At 50.6% G+C, this 11,179-nt stretch overlaps 1 protein-coding gene across 8 annotated transcripts in view; it reads right to left on the reverse strand.

The window, feature by feature from the left end:
- The window catches only part of RFX2 (regulatory factor X2), a 118,936-nt gene that overhangs the window by 62,607 nt on the left and 45,150 nt on the right, over positions 1-11,179 (reverse strand). The window lies entirely within an intron of this gene.

An 11,179-nucleotide genomic window follows, 5' to 3' on the forward strand; every position in this document is an offset into this window, starting at 1 on the left:
TAAAGTACAGTGGGACAATCACAGCTCACTGCATCCTCAACCTCCCGGGCTCAAGCGATTCTCCCACTTCAGCCTCCTAAGTAGCTGGGACTACAGGCGCGCAGCACCATACCCGGCTAATTTTTGTATTTTGGGTAGAGACAGGGTTTCACCATGTTGCCCAGGCTGGTCTCAAACTCCTGGGCTCAAATGATCTGCCCGCCTCAGCCTTATTCATAGCAGTTTGATTCAGTCACCAAAAGGTAAAAATAACCCAAATGTTCCTCATCAGGAGAGTGGACGAGACATTGTAGATTGTGATGATTTAAAGATTCATATTGAAAACCCTAAAACAACCACTAAAAATGGAAAAGAAGAGCATAGCTGAAAAGCTAATAGAGGAATACTACTGGAATACTCTTCATGAATAGAAAGGAATTAATTACTGAAATTCACAATGCGTGGATGAATCTCAAAATCATTACGCTGAGTGAAAGAGGTTGAGTCCAAAAGAGGAGATGAGTAGAGTGGATTAAAACTAAAGTTAAAAAAAAATCATAATAGTGGGTGGGGGGCAGGTGGTGGTGGGCGAGAGTGACTGGAAAGGGACAGGAGGGGACACTCCAGTGAGATGGACACATTCTGTATGATAATACAGTGTGGGGTTACATGGAGTCGTGATTTGTCAAAATTAGCCAGCTAAGGTTTGTGCACTTACTGTATGTGAATTTTAACAATGACAACGAAGCCTGTAAAAATACAAGGGTGGAGAGGAGGATGGAGAGTGGGTATGGGTATCCGGGTGTTATAAGAATGGCAGGACCCTGACACCCTGTAGAGGGTGGTGGCTTCATAAGTTTCATTGCATTGTGTATTCATTGCATTGCTTTGTGGATGTTTGAAATTTCCATGATAAGGAGTTAAACAAACACACACACAAGACACCAGCGATGAGCTGTCAGCCCAGCAGGAGTGGCTCATGATCCTGGCGGTGCTTCCAGGTAAGCGCAGTAGCTCACATGGTCCTCCCAGAAGGGGTGATGCTGGATCCTGAGTAACTCCTCCACCTGGCAGAGGAGGACGCAGCAGAGAGTGGGGAGAGGGCAGGGCCCCGAGGGCGTGGGTGTATTCAAGGTAAAGTCCACGGGGCACAGGGACGCACCCTGTGGAGCACCTTTGCAGCACCCAGTTTGGGAACCCCTCAATCCAGTGCAAGACAGTAGATGTGAGTGAGTGGAGGCCATGCTTCTTCTCTGAACCTGAATCTGCTGTGGGAACTTGTATCCATTCAGTGAGTGCCCTGCCGTCCTTGCTTTCTCGCGTTCCTTTGTCTTCTCTTCTGTTTTTCTTCCTGTGGCGAGGACCTGGGCAGTCTTTCTTTGACTGCCTTCCCCTGTGTCCTCTTAGACTGGGTTACAGGAGCCTCGGAACAGCCAATGTAAAGGGGAGGGGCCGCAACACGACCTGTCACCCAGCCTGGCCCTGCCTGGCCAACGGGCTTGGCTGGCCCAAAGCTCCCTCCCTCGTGCCTCAGAAATATGCCCGGAGTGCTGTTTATAAGCTGAGCACGTTTCATTTACCATCTGGTCCAAGATCAGGGTGGGCATGAAATAAAGGGGAAAAGCACAGAACCAGCGGCGCAATCTCCCCTCCTTGGCCGGCACCAGCCTTTGGAATCCAGGAAACGCTCATTTGACCTTGAACGAACATTCAAGTGAACCAGATGCGCACTTGACCTTTTGGAGCCACTGCTGAGTCAAACGCGCCAGTGGGAACATCTCCCGTGGCTTCCTGACTTCATGTGAGGGGGCACAGGAGAGACGCAGCTAGAAGCAGCCCTGGACTACGGCCGTGATGAATGAATCTGCCTGGGCACAAAGGGAAGAGGCTTCTGTTTACAGAAAAATACTCCCATCACCTAGTAACCAGCAATGTCAGGAAAGGAAATGCAGAAAACGCTGAGAGCAATTTCTGGGCCCGTTCCTGGCTGAGCCGCTGACTCACTGCGACCTTAAGCAATCTCTCTTCTATTCCTGTTCCTCCATATGCCAAATGGAGCTGTCACCTGCCTCACATAGTTCAGATCAGTATTTAGACAATGTTTTGTCATCTTTGGTGATAATTGGGGCAGAGTTAGCTGAGTGGTTTTAGTTACCTTCATTCTGATTGGCTAATGAGCCTCGGTGTTTGGGAGGCACGTGGCCTCCTCCGGCCATCAGCTCCTCCTCTCCTGGTACTCGCTGGCGTCCAGATGGTACCAGAGTTCATCTGCCCTAAGAAAGCAATTAATTTCCTCCCTCCGAACAAGAAGGAACAAGCCCGGAGTGCTCTCAGGAGTACCAGTTGCTTCAAAGCCCAGATTGTGTCCTGGTGCTTGTCTTAACACTCCCAGTGTCATTACGCTGCCCAGAAAAATCTTGTCCATTTCCTTCTCCCGGCTCCCCTCTGAGGGCCAGGTCCTCGGAGCAAGTGATGCGTGTTTTAAGATTCTGTCCTCACTGTTCAGGCTTGTGTGGCCCGGCCCCACGCACAGGGAGGACACCTCCAAGCCATCTCCTTGCCGAAAAGTGGATTCTTGAACCCTCCTTGATGGTGGAACCACGTCCTTTCTTGCACCAGGATTACTCCCTGTGGACCCAGTTGGTTCTCAGTGCCAAGAGTTATTACTCTGCCCTGATAATCACCAAAGATGACAGTGTGTGTCCCCACTTGGCACTGTGGACATTGGGGACGGATCCATCTCTGGGCTGGGGCCGTCCTGAGCACTGCAGGGTGCTGAGCAGCATCCCTGGCCTCCATTCACTCCATGCCAAGAGCACCCCCAGTTGTGACAACCACAGATGTCCCCAGACATTGCCCAGTGTCCCCTGGGGGGCAGAAGGACCTCTCTTCAAAATGGATTTGTGATGTCTGAGAAGGGGTCTGGACAAACAGCCCCCGAGTAAAACAGGCCTGTAGACAGGTTGAGAACAGGAAGATGAAAAAGGAGAGTAGGCAGGATGCAAAATCATGACAATTCAGCCAGGCAAGGAGTGTGAAATAAATGAACAGGACCCTCTGAAGGCTACCCACACATTCCAGAGCAGCAGACTTCAATGCACACCGAGGGCAACCATCGTTCCCTCCGTGCCTAAGCCACGGGGGTGCCCATCATTCCTCACTTTTGGGTTTTTTTTTTTTTCTCCTCTTGTAGCAATGGGCTTTCAAAGGACTGGAGCTGGCTCCGAGCTTCTCTGAAATCAAGTATCTTCAGAATTCAAATTCCTTTTTCTTTTCGTAAGAATTGGGCTTCTGTTCCTGTTTTCTTCTCAGGAGCCAAACTTTCCCTCCTTTCTCTAGAAAAGGATCAGAACCAAGCCCTTGACAACTGGCCTGAGAAAGGGCTGTTTGCAGACTGGAAGGGGGATGGGGGAGTGCGGACACCCAATAGGCCCCTAAGTTGCAGGTTCTAATCTTCAGAGGCTGAGAGCAGGCTGCGCTGACAAGGCCTCCCCTAAGCCAGGGACCCCCGTCTTAACAGTGGAAACACCCATTCCTTCCCTTTTAGAAACCTGACTTTTTTTTTTTTTTTTCAGACAGAGTCTTGCTCTGTCACCCAGGCTAGAGTGCAGTGATGCGATCGTAGTTCACTACAGCCTCGACCTCCCTGGCTCAAGTGACCCTCCCGCCTTAGCCAACCGAGTAGCTGGAACTATAGGTGAGCACCAGCACGCCCAGCTAATTTTTAATTTTTTTGTAGAGACAGAGGTCTTGCTATGTTGCCCAGAATGATCTTGAACTCCTGGACTGAAGCAATCCTCCCACCTCGGCCTCCCAAAGTGCTGGGATTACAGGTGTGAGCCATAACGCCTGGCCTTGATTTGACTATTAATATAAAAATTGTCCAAACTAAAGTATGGTTACCTCGTCTCTGATGTGGTCTGATTTTAACTGCCATCAATAATATACCAAATTCAGGGCGAATTTTGAATTAAAAAACCACCAAGTCTTCATGACACTTTCACCCAGCAAATACTCTTTTGGCAGGCAACCTGATTCCACTTCTTCTAGCAATAACTTCAACACCACAAAACTTGGTTTCTAGGAAATGGAAATTCTCCTTAGGTTATGGGGTGCCGTGAAGTCCAACACATTGGAGTGAAAGGTAACTGGATACCAAGCTAGAGGCCGAGCAGCAGCTGGTGCTCTGTCCCCCAGGAGTGGACATCTGTCCCCCAGGAGTGGACATCTGTCCCCCAGGAGTGGACATGAGAGTGTCACACACACACAGACGCATGTATACACTCCCCACGTATGCATATATACAAATATACATGGACATACACATATACACAAACACACACACACAAACACATGTACATACATGTATACACAAAAGTACACATGCAGACACACATACATGCACACACATACACCACCTGACGCAGGATAATATGAGAAAAATGGCCAAAACCACTCAGAAGACACATGTCATTTTCTTACTCCAGACATTTTTCTATTAAATTGAATGTTGACTCCTCCCACTAGACAAAAAACAACGATTCTTGTAGTAAAAAGTGATGGGGGGGAGCCTATGTTCACACATCCACACATGCCTATGGGAGAAAGCCTCGAAATACATTTTTTCTCTGTACTTTTCTCCTTGCAAGATTCCATTCTAAAATTGCAACTCTTTTGTCCCCCTTTTCTGACACCGCCTCTGCACCTCCTGGCTCTCAGCCATGCCCCTGCCATGCTGTCTCTTCCACTTCCTTCTACCCCACAACTCCTTCCCTGTGCTGACCTCCCCCCACTATCTCACATCCAGACTGTCTACATCCGGTTCCTTGCATCTTCAACTCCCATTTTCCCATTATCTATGATGGCTTTTGTGCTCCAACAGCAGAGGCGAGGAGCTGAGACAGACCCCAGCAGAAGCCTAAAATACGTACTCTCTGGTCCTTTACAGGAAAAGGCTGCTGGCCCCCTTCCTGAAGGTTCTAGAGCCTTCCGTCTCTCTCCAAGGACCCACCGATCAAGCCTGCAATCTGGCTTCTGCACAGGCTCCATTCTTTCAGCTTATAGACAAGCTCACATCACACCCACTGGAGGAGAACATCCACTGCCACTGAAACCCTGCTCTTTATCCTTTATCTTCTCTCGAGACACGGATTCTTTTTTATTTGTAAGTCCAGACTCTCAGGAGGGAGCCTCTGTCGTCTTCTCTCTGCGTCCTCATGTCTGCCCGCTGTTCTTCTTGAGGTCCTCACGGGGCAGTTTTCGGGCCTCCTCTGAACTTGTACTCTCTGCAGTGTTTCGTGTCGCTCCTCGAAGCTCCGTCCTCCCTCGTGTCTGGGTGCTGTTGTCATCTGGTTTCATTTTTCCCCCTAATGATACCTTCTCAGTCCCCTGCACTGGTCCCTGCTTGTCTCCCACCCTCGGCCTCCACCCTTGTGCCCCTCCCCTGTCACACTCAACATGGACGACCTCACGGCACCAGGACTCCCAGCACCACCCAAATCACCTGACTCCCGCTCCCTTCTCCAGCTGCCTCCCAGACCTCTCTGCCTGGGCGCCCCTCAGGTGCCTCAACAAGTCCAAGGGAAACTCTCCCCCCGCCAAAATTGCTCCTCTTGCGTTTCCTAAGCCAGGGGGCTGTTCAAGGCAGGGGGCTGTTCAAGGCACTGGGCATCTCCCTGGGCCCCGGGGCACGTGTCGCTGGTGACTCAGCCTGCTGTCTCCACCTGATACCATCTCTGCCTCCCCCTTCCTTCCGCTCCTGCTGCTACTATTTTAGTGAGCCCCTGCCTCCCCATCTCCTACCTGGAACCACCACATCCGCCTCCTAATTGGTCTCCCTGCTTCCAGCCTCTGCCCTCTCCCAGCCAATTTTCTTTCACATTGGGGTGATTCAAAAGATAACAATGTCTTCTCATTCCCTGGCTCAAAAAATCCTCCCAAGAATTTTCACCGCATAGAGAGTGTGTGTGCTAAACCAAGGGATTAACTACCAAGGTGGGGGTTCCAGACATTTCGATGTCGAAAAGGTCTGCTGTCTGTAGGATCCCTTCTTTAGAGGGTTGGAGCCCACCCTTCACACTTACAAGTCTGGCTGATCAAGACCTCGTCACCTGAAGACTGTCCATAGGCAGGCAGAGAGCCCTGCCCCACAGAATGCATCCAAAGAAACGGAACATTTGGTTCCCTTCCTACTCCCGGCCCCGCCTTTGGATCTTACTGGGGAGTCGGCTGCAGCCGGGGGGAAAAAGACTTTGCAACCTCCATTATTTATATAAATAAGAACAAATGCCAAGGGGAATGCCGAGTGTCTGGGAAGGAGGTACGACCACCTGGAGCAGAGGGAGGAGGCCAGGCTTCAGGTTCAAGTTCCAGGCTTGTCACTCGCTTACTGACTGTGGCAGTGGCCTTGGTTTCTTCATCTGAGAAAGGGGCTGGGAGGGGGAAGGGAATGATATAGCTGATGTGCCCACCCCGAGTGTGGATCCCAGCAGGTGCCTGATCAATGAAATATGTCCTAGGCAGGGGCGGGAGGATCCATTGAACCCAGGAGTTCGAGACCAGCCTGGGCAACATAGCGAGGCCCCATCTCTACAAACAAACAAACAAACAACAACAACAACAACAAAAAACTGGGGGCCGGGGAAGGTGGCTGATGTCTGTAATTCCAGCACTTTGGGAGGTTGAGGCCAGAGGATTATTGAGGTCAGGAATTTGAGGTTGAAGTAAGCTGACTGCACTACTGCACTCCAGCCTGGGAGACAGAGGAAGACCCTGTCTCTAAAAAGAATAAACAAGTAACAAAACAAAACAATGAAAAACAACCAAAAAACCAAACTAGCCGAAAGAAAGAGGGACACAACCCCAAGGACAGCAGCAGCGGCAGCAGCCGGTGGCCAGACCGAGCCCCAGACTGCGGGCAAAGCTGGTACACGTGGGGGCTGACTGACTCTGAGGAAGCCGTGACCACATCACCTCTGCTCTAGACACAACACACACGCAACTGAGGCTCAGAAAGGGCGAGCCATGAGCTGAAGGTCACAAAGCAGGAAGAGGCAGGCTAGATTGGAACTGGGGCTTTGGCTTGGGTTTGGCTAAGTCACTCTTTTAGGAGGAGGAAGCACATGTTTTTATGACTAGAGCCTCCGGAGCCACAGCTTCCCGACCTACGTCGAGCTTCCATCTCTTTTCTGTATATAAATCGCTTCCCCAACCCCATGCCAAAGAGAACTCCAAATAACAACACAAGCTTAGCTTTTGCTTTAGAAGTTTCTAGAATTTAGTTGATGCTATTGGAGCTATCATGAACTGATACAGTCCCCGTGGGGAGTGACTATATGAGTTCGAACTGGACTTGGACATTTCTCCAGCCCTCTGTGGTTCCAGTTGAGAAGTAAGTGCTCTTTATTCATTCTCAGTAACCAGGAGGAAAAGGTAAATCAGCGTGACTTAGAATGATCGTTCCCTCTGTCTATCCCCACAAGCAGTTCCCTGTGCGTTTAAAGCAGTGGGTTTTTCAGAATGTAAAGATCTGGGGGTCGCTCCCTGGTCAGTCGCGCATATTCAATATCTGCTCGTCCTTTCCCTCCCCTTCCAGAGACCAATGTCACCTGTCTGTCCTATTCTAGTGCCTGGCCCCTGCTGGGGTCACCCACATCCCCTCCCATGAGCTGCTGTGTCTCGTATCCCTCCTGTCCTGCCGCTCTCGCTCTTGCTCCTAGGCCACCTTCTCCCTCATGCATCCAGCTACTTGGTTTGAAACTCTCTTCCCTGGTGCCTGCTCTGTGGAGAAAGCCGGGCTTCCTTTGATTCCGGATGGAGTGTTTAAATGAGATGTCCACACAACCCCCAAGGACCCTCTGATTCAAACGGAATTAGAGCCTACGCCTGCCAGACCCCCAGGCTTGAGCACCAGCCCCTTCACTGAGCAGCTAGCCTCTGCCTGCAAGTCTAAGGTCTGCAGAATCGAGGGAGGCCAGCATGGCACACAGTGGTCCAGACTCGCAGTGACAAGGTGGCTGCAGTGCATGGAGGGCCACCGGAGGCTGGCACTGGTGTCTCCTGCACACAACGCAGGGAGGGTGAGGATGGGGTCGATGCACCTGCCAGGGTGGGGATGGACAAGACCCCTCCAGCAGGGCCAGGCAGGCTGGGCAGCCCTCTGTCCCTCAAAGTCCACCCGCCCATGACAGCTAAGATCAAAGTGACTGCTGCGTTGAAGAAGGAGGGAGGCAGAGAGACAGCAGCCAGCAGCTCCAAAGGGGATCCCAAGCAAGTGATGAGCAGTGGGGAAACCCTCTCTCCAGTCAGCTTGTCATGTCATACAGGCTTTCCTGACCTCAGCAATGCGGACATGAGGGGCAGGAATACACTCTGGGGTGGGGCCGTCCTGGGCACCGCAGGGTGCTGAGCAGCATCCCTGGCCTCCACCCACTCCATGCCAGGAAACCCCCCGACCCCTGTCTGACAGCCACAAATGTCTCCAGACATCGCCCAGTGTCCCCTGGGGGCAGGACCACCCCTATGGAGAACCACACGTCTAAGGCCACACCTTTACTCCACACAGCATTTCCAGATTCACCAAACCACTCTCCGTGCTTGTCCCCTCAGATTACTTCATGTCATGCAGCTGTTCACATCTGGCTTCTTGGCCAGCCAGCCCTTCTTGAGAAAACAAAGTCTGGATCTATGTCATCTCAGCAGCCCCCTCGCAGATCCCTCACCCCAACCCCAGCCCCTACGTAGCACATTGCCTGCAAAGATGCTCAAGACGTGTTTTGCAAAGAACAAGAGAATGAGCGGCCCGCCTGCTCCAGGCTGCTCACCTGTTCTAGCCACCTTCACCATGTTGGCCTCCAGCTCCCGTCTTCAGCTGAGCACAGGGGCCTGTCCCAGGATTCTTGGGAGCGGCTTCCTAAGGCATCATGCTTTTGTGTTCTCCTTCTCTTACCAGCCTTTCTTTCCCTCTCACGTTTTTCTCCCTTTCTGACCATGAGCAGGGCTGCAGTGCAGCTGCTGATGGTCAAGATGAAGATGGGGAATGTGCCAGTGAAAACCTGGCATGCGGAGGCCTCACCTCACTCACCCTCTCCTGTCCCAGCTTCAAAATCTTTCAGAGCGACTCATGCTGCCAGAGGGTGGAGGAGTGGACCTTGAAATGACAAGTGACAGTTCCTCAGCAGTAGCATCTCCTGCTTTCTCAGCCTGGTGACCTGACCCGGCAGCACGCCCGCTAGGCACCTGTGCCCACCTGGGGACGGGGTCTCATCCTGCCTGTGTGACCCTTCCTCCTGACAGCCGTCTCTAGAGACAGCCAGTGAGCACAGGGCAACAGGCAGTGCATGTTCTTTCCACATCTCCGTGACTGATTCTGGCCAGGAGGAGGCCGGCTTTCCGGATCCCATCAACATCACATAGGGGACCTTTCCAATCTACCTCCTACCTCCCCTCCAGTCGTGATTTGATTCTGGAATTTAAGAAGCGGAGAAAGAGCCTAGTTCAAATTCAAGAATTTCCATCTAAAACCACAGCATGGAGAGGCCCCTTTAAAAACCACCTAACCCAGCTCTTTCATCAAACAGATGAAGAAACTTACCTAAAGATGTTAAGTGGTTTGCCCAAATTGCAAAGCCTGATATATGGGAAAATATTTCCATGGGAAATAAGAAAATGATAAATTAAAAAAAAATTTTAAATGAGGCTCTAATTCCTGAAAAATGACTGACTTAAACTGGGGACTGGGCAGAAAATAATATTGTAGAAGGTAGAACAGCATTTCTTTGGGAGGATTTATCTTTTTAAGTATACGGTGGTCTTCTACAACTATCCTACAACAGGTTGCAGCACAAATCATGTATTTTAATCTTTGGGGGAGTTTTTGTGTAAGTCAGACCTTATTCATTTTCATTCCAACATCACTCGCAGCCATTGGATCCTAATTATCACATCTAATAAGGCTGATGGCTAATCAGCTTGCCTTTTTAAGAAAAAAGGGCCGGGCACGGTGGCTTATGCCTGTAATCCCAGCACTTTGGGAGGCCGAGGCAGGTGGATCATGAGGTCAGGAGATCGAGACCATCCTGGCTAACACGGTGAAACCCCGTCTCTACTACAAATACAAAAAAATTAGCCGGGTGCGGTGGCGGGCGCCTGTAGTCCCGGCTACTCGGGAGGCTGAGGCGGAAGAATGGCGTGAACCCGGGAGGCGGAGCTTCCTGGGCGACAGAGCGAGACTCTGTCTCCAAAAAAAACACAAATGACATTCCATTATAAGTTTCTGCTGCAAAAGAAAGTTGGGAAATTTGTTTAGATACTTTAAATAGTCCTAAGATTAGCTGAAATGCCGGTAACAAACGTGCAATGAACATTTTCTTGGGGGCATTCAGCAACAAAGTGAATCGTCCTTAAAAAAAATCCATACAACTAAAGCGAGTCTCACCACGGGAACCACAGGAGCTGTTTTAGTGACGGGCTGGAGTGTCTGTTACAGGCGGCACTTTTGCGGCTGTTGCTGCATTAGTCAGATTGCACTCGAGATGAATAAGGAAGAATAAAGTCTTCACCAAAAACCTGTCTTGGCTAACAGTTCTGAATTTATAGCCCTGGCAGTGGGGGCGGGGGCTGGGGGCGGGGCTGGGAGGAGGGGAAGAAATGTGTCACCCGCTCTGAATGAAGTTCAGGGGTGGTGTTTACCTAAGCAACAAACCCTTGTCAACAATCGCTATCTCTGCCTTGCCAGCGGAGGAGGTGGGGGAGTGAGGCTGTTTTGATCAAAATCCAACCTGTGGCTGCAAAGTGCCCATCAGCAGGGCACTTTGTTAGTGGGAACGTGCGACATCCCTTAATAAACATAACATACACATCCCACTGAGGGCCACGGGTGGACCCAACTTCTTAACAGGAACATTGAGCACATGAAACCAGAAGGTGCTGGGTCCAATTTCCACCCTCAGCCAACCCTATCTGTGAATGTCTCTACATGTGAGCCAGCCAGGGCTCAACTCTTTGCTCTTCTGAAATTCTTAGGCAGCAGAAATGAAGGCATCGTGCTGAAAAGCGCTCCAGAAATTGCGGATTTATCAGTGATGTACGGTAGTAGGTTGGACAAGTAATGATTTTCTGAACACCAGGAATTAGATCAAAAAAGAAATTCCACTTAAGACTAAAATAAGTCTCCAGTTGAGAGCAGTCTAGGACATATTCG

Source organism: Gorilla gorilla, chromosome 20, assembly GCF_029281585.2.
Source record: "Gorilla gorilla gorilla isolate KB3781 chromosome 20, NHGRI_mGorGor1-v2.1_pri, whole genome shotgun sequence".
Classification (NCBI taxonomy): domain Eukaryota; kingdom Metazoa; phylum Chordata; class Mammalia; order Primates; family Hominidae; genus Gorilla; species Gorilla gorilla.